The sequence below is a fragment of the Haemaphysalis longicornis genome, unplaced genomic scaffold (genome assembly GCF_048455015.1).
Source record: "Haemaphysalis longicornis isolate Haplotype H1 unplaced genomic scaffold, Haemaphysalis longicornis Haplotype H1 scaffold_7, whole genome shotgun sequence".
NCBI lineage: Eukaryota > Metazoa > Arthropoda > Arachnida > Ixodida > Ixodidae > Haemaphysalis > Haemaphysalis longicornis.
In genome coordinates this window covers 126,558,426-126,572,458 of record NW_027526422.1, presented here as the reverse complement: position 1 = coordinate 126,572,458, position 14,033 = coordinate 126,558,426, and the positions used below count along the sequence as shown (strand labels likewise).

The 14,033-nt window shown below is 43.8% G+C and overlaps 2 long non-coding RNA genes across 3 annotated transcripts in view; both read left to right on the top strand.

The window, feature by feature from the left end:
• Positions 1-14,033, top strand: part of LOC144145068 (uncharacterized) — a 202,675-nt gene that overhangs the window by 170,457 nt on the left and 18,185 nt on the right. The gene's annotated exons all lie outside the window — the stretch shown is intronic.
• LOC144145062 (uncharacterized) lies at positions 1,436-3,294 on the top strand. The gene is made up of 3 exons (XR_013317415.1): positions 1,436-1,477; positions 2,013-2,074; positions 3,127-3,294. It is a non-coding gene; the product is annotated as an uncharacterized LOC144145062 (long non-coding RNA).

Below are 14,033 nucleotides of genomic sequence, written 5' to 3'. Positions count from 1 at the left end.
CTGAAATTGTGTGGGTTTTTCAAGCGAAAGCCGAAAAAAATGTTCTTGTTGAATTTGTTCTCATCGGAAATTAGGCAGTTTTCCACAAAAAACTAAAAGGTGGGATCAATAGGTTAAGGCAGGATTACCAGTTTTAAACATAAACATATATTTATGTTTTTACCAGAACACTGTCTCAACCTAGGGGTATTCTTGGGGAATCAAAAGAAGATATCTAAAAATCTTCTCGCTAATACCGATTGCTTTCTTAATTATCCGCTGGGAATCCGTCGCAGGAGAGGTCAATGCATGATCCAGAGGCCTCAGGGCACACAACACATGATAGAAATATTTTTAGGAAACAGAAATGATGCCACGAGCAATAACAGCTTGCTGGGTGCGATGCACACAACGGGGTTGAACGGTGGTGAGATGTGGGTGCTGTTAAATACAATATGTCACGCGCTAGGGAATGAGACGGATTGTAAGAGACGTTCGTAGAATTGTTGTGCGTCATGTGTTTTTGAGAAGCCAGAGCTTTTTTTCTAATCAAGATGGTTAAGTCTCTTCTCGCTATAAACAGACGCATGAGGTTCCCTTCGGGCATACTTTCTCCTCATTACTCTTCAATAGGCGGTAAAGCTTCATACCGATTCATTCCAATGTACAAACCCGGGTTGATGGATATGATATCGCATTTGTCATTTTTTGACGGACATTCATTCCATGTGTCATTTCAATCTTATTTAAACGCCTCGCAATTATTGCTGGACGTTTTAAAATACCTTTTAAATATTAAGAAGTGTATTCTTGTGTTCGCTCTTTGTACCTAATCTTGGTTTTGTTATCCTGTCATAGACAATCCCTTTGTGAGGCGGATTTGCGAAAATACCTTGTAATCACACAAGGCACTAATTTGAATGGGCGCCTACACGTTCAGTACAACGGTTTCAAAATTTCGTATTTTTCCAAACTGCACTATCAGAGAGGATTCCATGGCGGTAATGACATGTTATTTTCAGCGCTTCCTGCTTCCATGAACGTCGCTAGCTGCATTAGGATAGTTGAATAATATCTTCTAAATTACTTTATCCGGCATCCAATAACCTTAGTTTGGGTGCCGGATAAAGGCTGGCAATGACGTGTCTTGATGAGGAGATTGACATGTTTTTCGTGGGTACAAAGGGCAACGGTACGAATGGTAACGTTTGCACTTCAATTTATGGTGACTCAGATGTCATTTCCTTTTAACGTATTCTCTCTACGAAAAAAACAGGGACGACGTGCATTGCACTTCGGATTTACAGGTGCTATGTGATTTGAGATTTTTTCAAAATTTTTTTGAGGTCCCTTTTGTCTTTTATCTCAACAAACGCTTAGTGATTGGCTGTACCATTTTTTAGTAGAGCAGTTGTGTATAAAAAGGCACGCCAATATCCAAATTTACCAGCTTTTGAAGTAAATCTGTGCCTTGTTCTTGTGTAAGGAATTCGCTTTGGTAAGGAAAGCATTAACCATAGTTTCTTTGCGCTACTTGATTTTGTTAATTTTTATTTTTTAAATTATCATCGCAACAGTTTTAGATAGTGCAAATGTATTTTTGTTATATTTAGCTGCTAACTACAAAATAATTCTTAGTCAAAGACAAAGTTCATAGATTTTAGAGATAAAACATTGTAGACCTGTTATATAATAACCTTTTCTACTTAGAAGAATAATTTTATTGTGTGTACTCAATAAGTGGTTATGATAAAATAACACTCCACGGTTTTGACCAATTCAGCTGAATTTAAAAAGGTTCCATCGACGGCACTAAAATATAACATTTCTGTATTTGTGCAATGCCAAGTTGATGGCAAACAAATTTGGGTAATATGATTAATGCACGTAAAATACTTATCGCCTATTACGTAGTTCAGTGCATATCTCTATGATGTGACAAAATAGAACTTTATTATGTATTCCCCACCACCGTTGCCGGTTTAAAATTTTAATTAAAAGGGAATTCCGTTTTTGTTTTCGCTTTTTCGCAGAAGAGACATGATGGCTCGATTCTTTGGACTCCCACTTCTGCTTCTCGTCGCTGTCATCCTAGGTGACGCTTTTCAAACATGATTCAAATCAAATATTTTCTAATGAAGTTCATTTCTTGTGTCTTACGTTAGTGTTCGATGGAGTTTCTTACCAATGGCAGACCTGTACTGAATAAATGAGCCAACATGTCTATTTACAAGAAAGAGAAAAGATTTCATCTTATGTTCTCGCTAATTCTGAAGCAGTATACAGTTGAAACCTCGGGAATGACTGAGAACGAATAATTTTTGTAAAACCGGCCAATGCGTCGCAGTATAACAACGCACTAATTATTTAAGCGGAAGATGTAGCCTTTATAGCGGCACGAATACTCTACGTCAAGAAGCTGAAAAGGAGATAGATGTCACTATGTCTAACATTTACAGCACAGCCCAAATTTTGTTGTGTGGGTTTAGGTTCTGAGAAAGAATGTAGACTGTTCTCGAAAAATTTAAAGGAGCAGCGTTGATTTTGGTGCAACCTTGCGTGGTCTACGGAGACAGACACAGTGGATTTTTATGCAACAATACACCATGTCTGAAAATCATTTGTCACCTTTGATGCTGGCACCGCTTACGAACGTGGGTATTCGATACTTCCAGTTGCTTCCGCAATTTGCTCAGAACAGCATAAATAGGCCAAGAGACGTTGACTACCTGTGAGACAAAACTACGCGTATTTTTCAGACAAAACGTGTAGTTCAGTTTATTATTTGCAGGATAGACCTTCCGGAATTGTATTAGGCCAAAACACCAAAAACGTGTCATCAGAGTTTAACCAGCAAGCGTTTTCTACATTTCCCGCGCACGTACGACTCTTGAAATCCGGGGAGTCCACTTTAACGCTCGCAAAAATAAAGGACTCGGAAATGGTTACAAATTTGCTATTCGTACACCTGAAATTACAATGGCACTTGTAGCCATTTTTCCTGCAATTAAATAAACGGAACAAAGTTCTCTATTATATAAAGTTTGAGGGCGCTGTTTAAAACAGGTACAGGCGAACACAACCATTTAGACTCTGCTTCTGTAATAGCTTCCACGCTTTGACCTTACTTCGATTCTCTTTGCTTAGCCCTCACTGCAACGCCGACCGCAGCCCTCGGTGGTGGAGTTGGAGGAGGCCGTGCTGAAGAAGCAATGGCCCGCGCCGAGGAACTGGCGGCACAGAAGTAGAGCAGCCTGCAACATTGAAAATGAGAAGACATCGAGTGCCTGAAGATGGAGAGCAATAAAGCTTGAAAATGTGCTTTCCTGTACTCCTCTGCTTTTGAACACCTCTGATTTTGAAACTAGACTGGGCAAGCTCACGTGGACCGCTCGGGGAACGTAGGCCTGTTGGGCCAAAAGAGATGATATGGCTTCCACACGTTGAATTCTACTGCATTGCCGAACAGGTTCGCGCAGCGGCACTTCAAATTCTTCCCAAAGTTTTTAAGCTTTGCAGCAGTCGCCGGCACATTTACGTCGACGTCGTCTTCGCCGTGAGCATTCACAGTTCACCGATTGGTCACAAAAGTTTGTTTGACTCGTCTTTTAAGTCGGAGCTTGGCCGCGCCTTTCTATTAAAACAGATAGCCGATGTTATTACAGATGGTATTAAGAATATTACATATACGAAGGACTAACCCGGTAAAAGTCATAGCAGTTGCATGAAACGCCAGGGAAGTAAACAACGAAGACGCTTGTGGCGTCATGCATCCCCTTTACAGAAAGTTAGTTATATTTAGAGTACGAAGTTCTGGGAAGTTCTTTTTCAAGGTTATTTTGCGTATTAGGCTAAAACATACCCAAAAATTTCAGGTATAAGGCGCTGATATTTGTTGAGATTTCCTTTTTTCTCACCGCACCATGCAAGTTTCGGTTCCAGAGCCGTTCACAAGCTGTGGAAAAGTTGACTCTCTGTTACGGACTAGGAAAAGAAGATCATAATTACTGCAGAAATGTTTAAATTTGGGACATTCGCAGATTCCAAACTGCCAAAAATGACTCTAAAAATTTTTTTGTAAAGTGATAACATACCTAAACAGATGCTAGCAGAAATTCTATTTGCTAATTTGTTTCTACCACGATCACGTTTACGAGAAACGCCAGCACCAGCGAGAGGGTTTCGAAGGTTGTGCAAGGCATTCGTTAGCTTCGCTTTCAAAATTATTTAAATTACATGCCGCGTCAGCCGCATTTCTTTCGAAAGAACAGCAGATTGCACAGTTACGAATGGCCATGGGTTCGGAACTGACTTGGCTCAACGTAACGCGGTTCTGCCAGAGCTATAGACTACGAATCTCGCCCAAGATTGATAAAACTCACTGTCTAGAGTGCCGTCCGACGGCGCTCTAGCTGGCCGCTCCAGGCATGGCTGGAGTGCCGACCGACGACATTCGAATATTTAAGACTAGGCTAGCACCGGTCCAAAGCGTTGGTCGTTGTAGTTTGAGGATCCGACTTAGGTTCGTGCTCGCAAGGACGGTGGTTCGAGACCGGTTCTTGCCTCTTTTTTTTTCCATCTTTCTATTGAAGTATAATTTTTACGCCTTAGGTTAGTTTTTGTGTTTCAAATGATTTCTTTGTGTGCGTTAGGTTATCTTATGCTATGTTTAGGTTATGTTGCCTAGCTTTACGTTATCTAGAGCGATGTAGTGCCAGACGTGGCAATTTTGCCACAAAACGCCGGTGAACGTCGATATAGTGCACTGCTTATAATACCGTCGAACGGCACTCTAGACACGGCCTTGGGAAAACCACCTAGTTTTCATATTCGATCGCATCGCTTCTGTTACGAATTTCAGGTGTCTCGCCGAGGACGACGACGACGACGAAGTTGGAGGAACGGTTCATTTGTGTTGTTCCTCCGCTCGTTGTTTTCGCCAGATCTCGTGGTTTTCGGCTGGTTTTGCATCCAGTGATCTGTAGTGACGCTGGAACATCTGTGGCCCCTCCATGGTTGGACTGCAAGCCAGGCGGGTAAAGCTGGCTCAAAAATGTGTCTAAACACGGATGCCGCCATGATGCCACGCTGTAGTTGCCAGATCAGTAGTTGAAGATATGGCTAACAATTTTTCTTAAAAATAAGGCACAATTTTAGGGCCCTAAGCTAAAATTAGACAACCTTTTTGGCAATACCTGAGTTTTTTTACGAGTTTGTATGCTTTTTATTAGTTTTCTCGAAGCATTTATGCTTGACGAACAAAAATAAATGAAATATTAAGCAAAAAGAGGACGTCGGGCTGAGGCGCCAAATTCAGTTTCGGTATATTGTGAGGAGCGTCACTCATGTGGGGTAATTTACAAAGGTTCACTCTAACACGCCTTAGTGTCTGCTGTGTCACTTCGTTGCTTGCGAAGACAAGCTTGCGAAGACTGCTGACGATACGGAATAAAGCCTCCGCCGCCTATCTTCAAGGACACCTTCTCTACATGTCCGTAGTGGCTGCTGCCGATTTGAACTCGCCGTCAGCCGTTCATATCATGTTACGCGAGACAATGCTGGGCAGATCGGCTCCTTTTCACCGTATATGATTCGTAAATTAAAAACGACCAAATGCACGAAACATTCTAGTATGCCTAGCGTACAAATAGGCTCTTGTTTACGACTGTTGTTATACTTTCACTGAACGGTGTTTTACTTGAGTGAGAGATAAAACAACCGCCAACTAATAATATCAATGGTAATTTTATTTGCACAATACGGTGGTTTTCTAGAGGAGGACAAGGCGAAGCCGAAATGTAATCCCGAATGTAGGTGCAGAAATCTCCTGTATGCGTGTGTGCGATTGGTGCGCTCTCCTTCGATCGTTGAAGCACGCAAACTGAAAATTTCGAGAACATATTTGATGCTTTGCATGACACATTTTTTAAACTCGGTGGATCAGCGACGTTGTTTTATTACGTCTACTTGCACCTCTACTCTCATATGGCCCATGTATATACCTGCACAGAGGAGGAAGGCCAGGAGTAAACTTCATGTGGGATGGGCACCCGTGTGCTGGGGCGTTAACAAAAATTATTCTGTCCTTACCTGGGTGAATTCGCAAATGAATGGAAACGGCCACTTCTGTGCACGCCGAATTATCAGGACCACCCCGCCTGCAAGCGGTTTTGCCTGAAATGCCTGCGGGTTCGGCCGGAAATCGGTCTGTCAACAGAAATCGCCTAGTAAGCATGCTGGGGTAACACACATCGCTTTCTTGGGTCGCGATGGGACCGTCATGTATTTTGTGCAAGGCGAAGTTGACGAAAGATATACGTCTCCCTTGAAAAGTAAATTAATTTGTGTGTACCTATGAATTGTTATTGCAACTCATTAGTTCAATCATAGTGGTTAATTTTGAAGCAGCTGCCAAACATAACTATTGCAGGTGAATCAGACTGCCTAGCATGAGACTATCAATCGCTAATATAGAGTGTTCAGACACTTAATGTGTATTGCATATGACAGTCATTAAGAAAGTGGACAATAAACTGAACTCTCAATTTTATAATTTGCGACAGTTACATCTGCACGTATCGGTTCAGCCAGTGCCACCTGGAGACGTTCTTCAGCTGCATACACAAGATAAAAGGAAGGAATGCTATATGCGAATGCGATACGCGATAGAAAAAAGGAATTCGATATGTCTAGCACAGCCTTCTCATTTATGCCAACATTAAACCGGTGGCCGCAAAGGTGTCACACCAGACTTGTGGAATTTCCACGCTTCCATTCCAGCGTGCTCACAGCAACAAGGATGATGACGAAGTTGCATTACCGAAGCTGGGTTCCAGTAATGCTGTAGCGGATTATGAACGTTCTGGCTAATGCTCATTCAGATTGTGGTCACCAGCATTGTTATTTTCATCAAAAATATTGGGCCATCACAAGGCCATCAGCCCATGTATCATGTGCTTCACACCATAGAACATATTCCGTGTCGCAATTCCGGCAACGAAAAAAAGAAATTTGACATTGCCAGCCTTACCTTCTCATCCTTCCACCGGTTTTGTTTGAGGTGTGAGAAGTTATTTGTGCAAGCTGAGCCCAATAAAATCTTGCGCACAAGTTACGTTTCATACGTACATTACTCTTTGGCTGCAAGAACAAGCAAAAAAAAACACAGAAAAAGCAAGAGGGTCATATGTACAAGCAATTCTCATCCAACAAATTTTATTTCACCACCAGTAATACCACCAGACCTCTAGGGAAGTTTTTGATGGTAAGAGCAAGGCTAAGATGAACTAATGTGCGACTTTAAAGAAAGGAAGAAACTGTAGAAGAAAACTAGGGAGGTTAACCAAGGAAAGAAGAAGAACTGCCCAGCTGGCTCTGCTACATGTGGAAATGGGAACAGGAAACTTGAAAGGAAAGGAGAGGACTGGCATAAAATAAAGGATAAAAAAAATCTCGAGAAAAAAAAATGCCGTGGAAATGGCCAGTACAAAGACAGCACCATGGGCGAAAAAAAGAGAGGAATAAATCATGCAGGCGAAACGACAAAATGGGCAAACGAAGGATGCTGCATGAAGCTAACACCCCTTCAGCACCAGTGACTGTTTTTCTCTCTTATTCACTCCAATCTGCTTCTTCAAGGCAAGAACTGATTTGGCTACTTCAGCTTCATCTTGTTTAAAACCACTGAAATATGTCTGATTTTCTGTGTACATGATGTAAATAGGGTACATAATTTCTAATTTTTTTAAAATTTTCTTGAAATGTCTGTTCTTTTGTGGCAAGCTTTCGTGACTAACTGCTCGTAGAATTGCATTTGCTTTGTTCATTTTTTGCTCTTTTATGCTGCCTCTGCTTGTATTTGTTTATTTCATTCTTCTCCTCTTCTCCAGTGCTTAAGTTATTTTATTAATGATATTGTTTTTTCTTCAAAAAGGTTTTTTGGCTTTTAGCCCATTTGGTTAATGGCTATAAACCTGCCATAGCTTTGCTGGAAATAGTTAGTTCCTCACACAATTTTCCTCTTTATTCTGGGAGAGGGGGCATAAAATTTTAAAAGGTAACGAGCCCTGCAGCGACTAATGAACACTTGCACTAATTTTTTTGTGGTTGGAAGTACTGAAAGCTATAGTTCCACAATTCCTTGAGTGAGTTTCATGATGAACACAACATAGTAATATTAGGCTTGGGTATTTTACGGTTATTGAATCTAAGCTAATGCAAGGGCCACTACCTAAAAGCATTTCAACTGGAGAAAAAAGTTGACACACCTGCTGCAGAGGCCTCGTAGACAGGCACCGGCACAGGCACAGAAAGCGTGTTTGTGCAGTCACATATACGATTTCTATTTACATGCATTTCTTGGAAGCTTTGTCCAGTTTGAACTTTCATTCGCTAGATAAGCAAGTAGTTGTAAAGAGCACCTCAATAGATTGCGAAAACAATCAGCTGACGCATACAGGGGGGGTGAAGGCGTGTGAAACATGTTAAATTAGCGCTGTACAGACGAGACAACCAAGAAAAGACTACACAGGGCTAGCGCTGCATATCAACTGAACTCTTTTACCACACACAAAAGGATATATACACAAACAGCGCATGCGCGAATACGGGGGAAGCCACCAGGAAAAAATCAGGGCAAAAAGCAATCAGGGGGAAGTGATTTCTTTTCAAAAGAAGAAGGAAAATAAATGAACTGGGGATAATATTAGGCTCTCATGAGAGCTCACCTACATTTAACACAGTCTAAAAGCGGGAATAGTAGGGGAAATATGATAGGAGAGAGAAAAGTAAAGATAAAAAGGGGAGGAAAGAGTAGAGAAGAGTAGTTCCACTGTGGTCGATTCCGTCGCACACAACACACCACGAACACTGTTGGCTGTCGTAATGCTGCGTCCGGGAGACGCGAAGCCTCGAAGGGAACGGTAAAAAAGCGGAGGTGAGCTTGGTGCGACGATGAGCGAAGTCTGCGGCGGTCCCGACTGCTTTGGAGTTCGCTGGATAGGAGTGCGGCCGACAAACGGGTACTGGGGGGGCGGGAGCTGGCACTCGACCGCCCACACCGGCAGAGCGAAAGCCGGGCGACATCCAACGGCCCGCGGTTGCAACGGGCCGCCGAAATGAAGCCCCTCCGAAGCACAGGAGCACGAAAAAACACGTCCGCTCAACTCCGAAGCGACGACCGAGCTCCCATGACGCACCCGCAAAAGCTATCTCTTTGAGCGTACGAAGTACCCGCTAATCTACGCGCTGCCCTTCTTAGTTGCGGAGAATGCAAAACTGCATCTAACGCGGCAGCAGCGAACAAAAGTTCGCTACCTACCACAGGAAAAACTTTACACAACGTTTCTGGACAGCAAAGTTGTCACGGCGCACATATTAGCAACCGTGGCTGCCATGATAGAATGCGCCCAGGCGGCACAGAAAGTGTGCCCCAAGGCCGGCCCGTCTATGGCCGCTTTCTGGCATGTCCGGCCAGCATCCAGGTTCTGGCAGCCACTGATCATGCGTTGAACGGCCAACATTCGGCAACCAGCGCTTCGGCATTTTTCCGTCCGCCCGTGTCCGGACGTACAACGGCAGCTAACCGGCTGCCAGATATTCAGTTCTCTTACGGCTGCCGATGTTGAGAAAGAGAACGGCCGAAGTACGGCCTTAGGGCATCCGTTTTTTCTTCGGGAAGCGGTAATCGGCCGAAGCACGGCAAGCGACCGGCCACAGAATATGCGTATTCTTGCGGCAGTTGGTGTTCGAAAGGAGACCGGCCGGAGCGCGGCTGCCGTGCATTCGTTGTTTCAACGGTGAACCGCGCGTCCGGCGGACGTACGGCCCCAGAATATACGTTTTTCATTCGGTTAGCTGTCCTCGGCCGAATTACGGCAAGCGAATGGCCACACAATATTTGGCAACCGGTGTTCAAGAGGAGACCGGCCTACGTAAGGCATCTGGTTATACGTCATTTTTTCGGCAAACGGCATACAGCCGAACAACGGCTCGCGCCTGGGCGCCGAGAATTCATGCACAGACGTGTTTGGAAGGAGACCGACCGGTCTTTTCCTGGGGGGAGAAAAAGCCGTTAGGGAGCCGAACGACGGGGACGCGTTTTTCATCCGCTCCGTGTTTCTACGTTTTAAATGAACGAACATCGTTTGTCAAACAGTAGTGAGTGTTCTCGGTGAACGGGCAAGGTGGGCAAGGTGCAAGGACTCACTGGACATTAGCAGGGAACCTTTTAGGCCATCTAAATGTCATTTATTGCCACAAGAAGACTGTGCCACACCGACGGGTGAGCTAAGCCTCGCCAGTCATCGCCGCTACCACGCCTCGGCCGCCGGCTTCGTCGACGCATCAGATCTAGGCTATTCGCCCGCTCAAGAAATGGAGAGCATTGGAGACATCGACCCGCCAGAGATGTCCGATCCGAGATGGAGATGGTTCACCAAAATAACTGGCCTTCAAGGGCGCCGAGCAAGCGGCCACCACGCAGGAGCTAAACCGCCACCATGTCAAGGACTCCCCACCAAATAAAGGCAAGTGCGAGCAAAAGCGCAAGTTATTCTGCTTACAATTAAACTGCGACAAGCAATGTTGCACTATGTTGTTGGTGATAAACGTAGAAGAGACTCGCTCGTGCATTGGTAGGATCAACTTCATGCCCTGCACTATGTTACTTCAGGGGGCTTTACGACTGCCTATTTAGAAAAAAAATTATTTTAAATTTGCGATAATAACAGAGCCTTGTCACTGACGAAGCCTAGCTGTTAATTTAGTTCCGATGTTTGAAGGTGAGCTCTACTCTTGGGATATGACTCATTTGGGTAAACATAATCGCCAGCATCATAGCAAACTTCTTGCTCAACGCAGATTGTTGAGTTCACGCACGATTTGGCTCTTGCAATAGATAAGCTTAAAGTGGTTGACTGTATATTCTTGGACTGCAAAAAAGCAAATGATGGTGTTGCATATCACCTTCTACGTAGTACATTTCGTCCTATGAACTGAATGAATCGGTTTTTGCATTGTTATTACTATTGGCCCTATAGCTTTGTTCAAACGTACTGTGTAGTTAACCGGATTATAGCGAATGAACGTGATTCCGTATACCTGCAGCTTTATTCGAATTTAATAACATCCTGGTGTGCTGATTCAGAAAAGTTTTTGGATGTTAAACAGTGTGTTAACGGCACTTTTACAACAAAACCTTCATTCCAATTGGATACGTATACCGTAAATTATGCTGCTGTGACAATGGCCGAGGAATATAAATACCTGGGAGTTTATTTAGGGAGTGGTTAGAGGTCAAATAGGCAGGTTCACACCATAAAAGTTACGGCTGCTTATGTTTTTGGCTTTCTGAGACGAAATTTCAGTGAACTTCCATCTAACTAAAAAGAACAACCGTATTTCACTCATGTGCGCTCAATCTTGGAGTACGCATGTGTTTTTGTGGATCCCTACACCAAAGAGCTCGTTGATACGCTCGAAAACATACAAAGTATGTCAGTGCAATTCGTATTAGGTAATTGGCACGCTCAACTTAGCATGAGAGAAAGTAAAAGTAAACTGAAATGGCAGGACGTGAAAGATCACAGACGAAACCACAGGTTGAACTTTTTTTCGTAATACCTATCATTCGAAAACTGTTGTAGAAGGGGAGAAGTATGTCCAAGCGCCATTCTACATATAGCAAAGTGGGACCGCTAGCTTAAAGCAAATTATTAACTTTCCTTTAAAGGTGACGCCTTGCGCGATTCATTTTATTTTACATCAATACTGCAGTGTTATAATCTTTGACGTATGATAGCATTACAGTTTATATTGACGATTTTCAGCGCGCTTTGTAGAATTATTTTGTTATTTTGTCTCATATTTAATGCTTAGTGTTATGTATCTACCTTCTGTAATGCATGCAAAGGCAAGCAGACATCAAATAAATAAATAAATAAACAAATAAATAAATAAATAAATAAATAAATAAATAAATAAATAAATAAATAAATAAATAAATAAATAAATAAATAAATAAATAAATAAATAAAAAATGAATAAATAAATGAATAAAAATTAATAAATAAACAAACAAATAAATAAACAAATGAATACCTACATACATAAATAAACTTCCAGAGGCGCACGTTTGCCTCCGACGGGTTGAGAACCCTACGCATTCAATCTTGACCAATAAAATATTTATTGCCCTATTCGTTGCAGTATGCAAGGTTTCCTGTATGCATGCTACCATTGCTATGTTATTGGTTTGAAACAAATTATGTAACTCTAATTTTACGCCTTTCCTTGCGTGAACACAAAGGGATACAACTGCAGCCACCTGAAGCAGGGCATCACTCGCGAAGCTTCTAGAATTTTTTGAACGTAGTATGACATTAAAAGAAAATTAAGCTCTTTTGGACTATTAAGTGGTGTGGACGTATACTCATGAAAACAACATTAAAATAGATTGAAAATGAAAGTACCTGTTCGCTCCTTCTTATGATCAGCCCTGCGCAAGACCATCAGAAAAGTTGATCGAGTAGAAAATGTCTTTGCAAGAAAAATGGGCAAAAACTGGACATACTTTTTTGTGAAGGAGTTATAATAAATGCTGCTGAGTGTTTTGTTGAGAACCAAAACGGTTCGTAAAGGCATTCACGCTGGTTTTATATACATAAAAATTGGTCAAGCAACGTTATAAAAATAGTTGATGTATTCATAGCATGAAAGTGTTCCGGAATATTGCCCTAAAAGAAATTGGCTAAAAGCGGCGCAATTTTTCTCTCTGAAATTCAACCCACTAAAGTATGCGCCCTCCGCCGCCCCCCCCCCCCCCTCCTCTTTCCCCGTTTATTACAGGTAAGCCGCCCCACAGAGGATATCAGGACCTGGACAATACATCTATTCAAGCTCTACAAAGAACTGAATATTTTATGTGTTCGGCAGTAAATGAGGCACAGCAATTAAAGGAACGACAATTTGTGAGCACTGTTTAATAAAAGAATTTTGCTGTCAACTGAGGCTGGTAATTAAGCAAGGCTGCGCTGAAAGCTTGACCGCTGGTGGCTGCGCGCGAGCTCACTTTGATGTGGCTGCATTGGGCCGAAAATTCTGGGTTTGTGCTGATTCTGCACTGCGCGAATGAGTCATCTGCTTGCGCGACATGCAGTGACCGGCCTCAGTACAGCTAACGTACTGTGGCTGAACTCCAATGCCCGTAGCACGGCCGTATTTCCGGTAGCTGTAGTCCGGCTGGAGTCCGACGACCGCATCTTGGCTGTCCTCCGGCGGACGTACTTCGGCCGTACACGGGTGGCTTTAGAATGGCCGGAGCCCTACGGCTGGAATCTGGCCGTATGGCCGTAAGCCGGTCGACTGGCCGACGGACACTGGCCGTTGAACAGCCATGGGAGTACGGCCGTATACGGCCAAAAGGCCCACATTTGGACATGGGCCGAACATGGCTGCCGGAAAACGGCCGGACAGAAAATCACCGGCCGAAGTACACCGGCCTGTTTTAGGCCGAACAGTCCTGTGCTGCCTGGGCGTATGTTGCTAGGTGAAAACCCAGAACTGCCGCCAACTCTAGTAGGCAAATAGACAGCGGGCAACGCTGTGAGGGTGGCATCATGTCTGCGCCCTGGTGTAGCACGGTTTCACTGCACGGGCTGGCCGGGCAGCTTTTCCTCTAGAGTCAGTAGTATTAACTCTATGCTGCAAGCAAAAGGACGGCCCCTTAGAGTTCTCCTCTGCATCGGATCCGGCCCACCGGCCGCTAGGCCAAACCACACTGGCTCTCAGCCACTGGCGGTTGCGACGGCGCGCCTCTATGTCACCCATGCGAGAAAAGCTCTACAAACCGCAATCCACTGCGCCTAGGTAGACGCTCGCTGCTCCTGACATCGCTACAAACCCGGCTCTGGACTACCCGCTGCAAATGGAGGTAACGCTACCGTTCCCGCTATCTCCGGCGGACCCCTCTACTTTATCGAAGCGGTCTTCGGCCAAAGGTGCGGCCCGAGTTAGGGCTGAGGTTCCACCCTCGCCTGCGGCCAAACGAGTGTGTA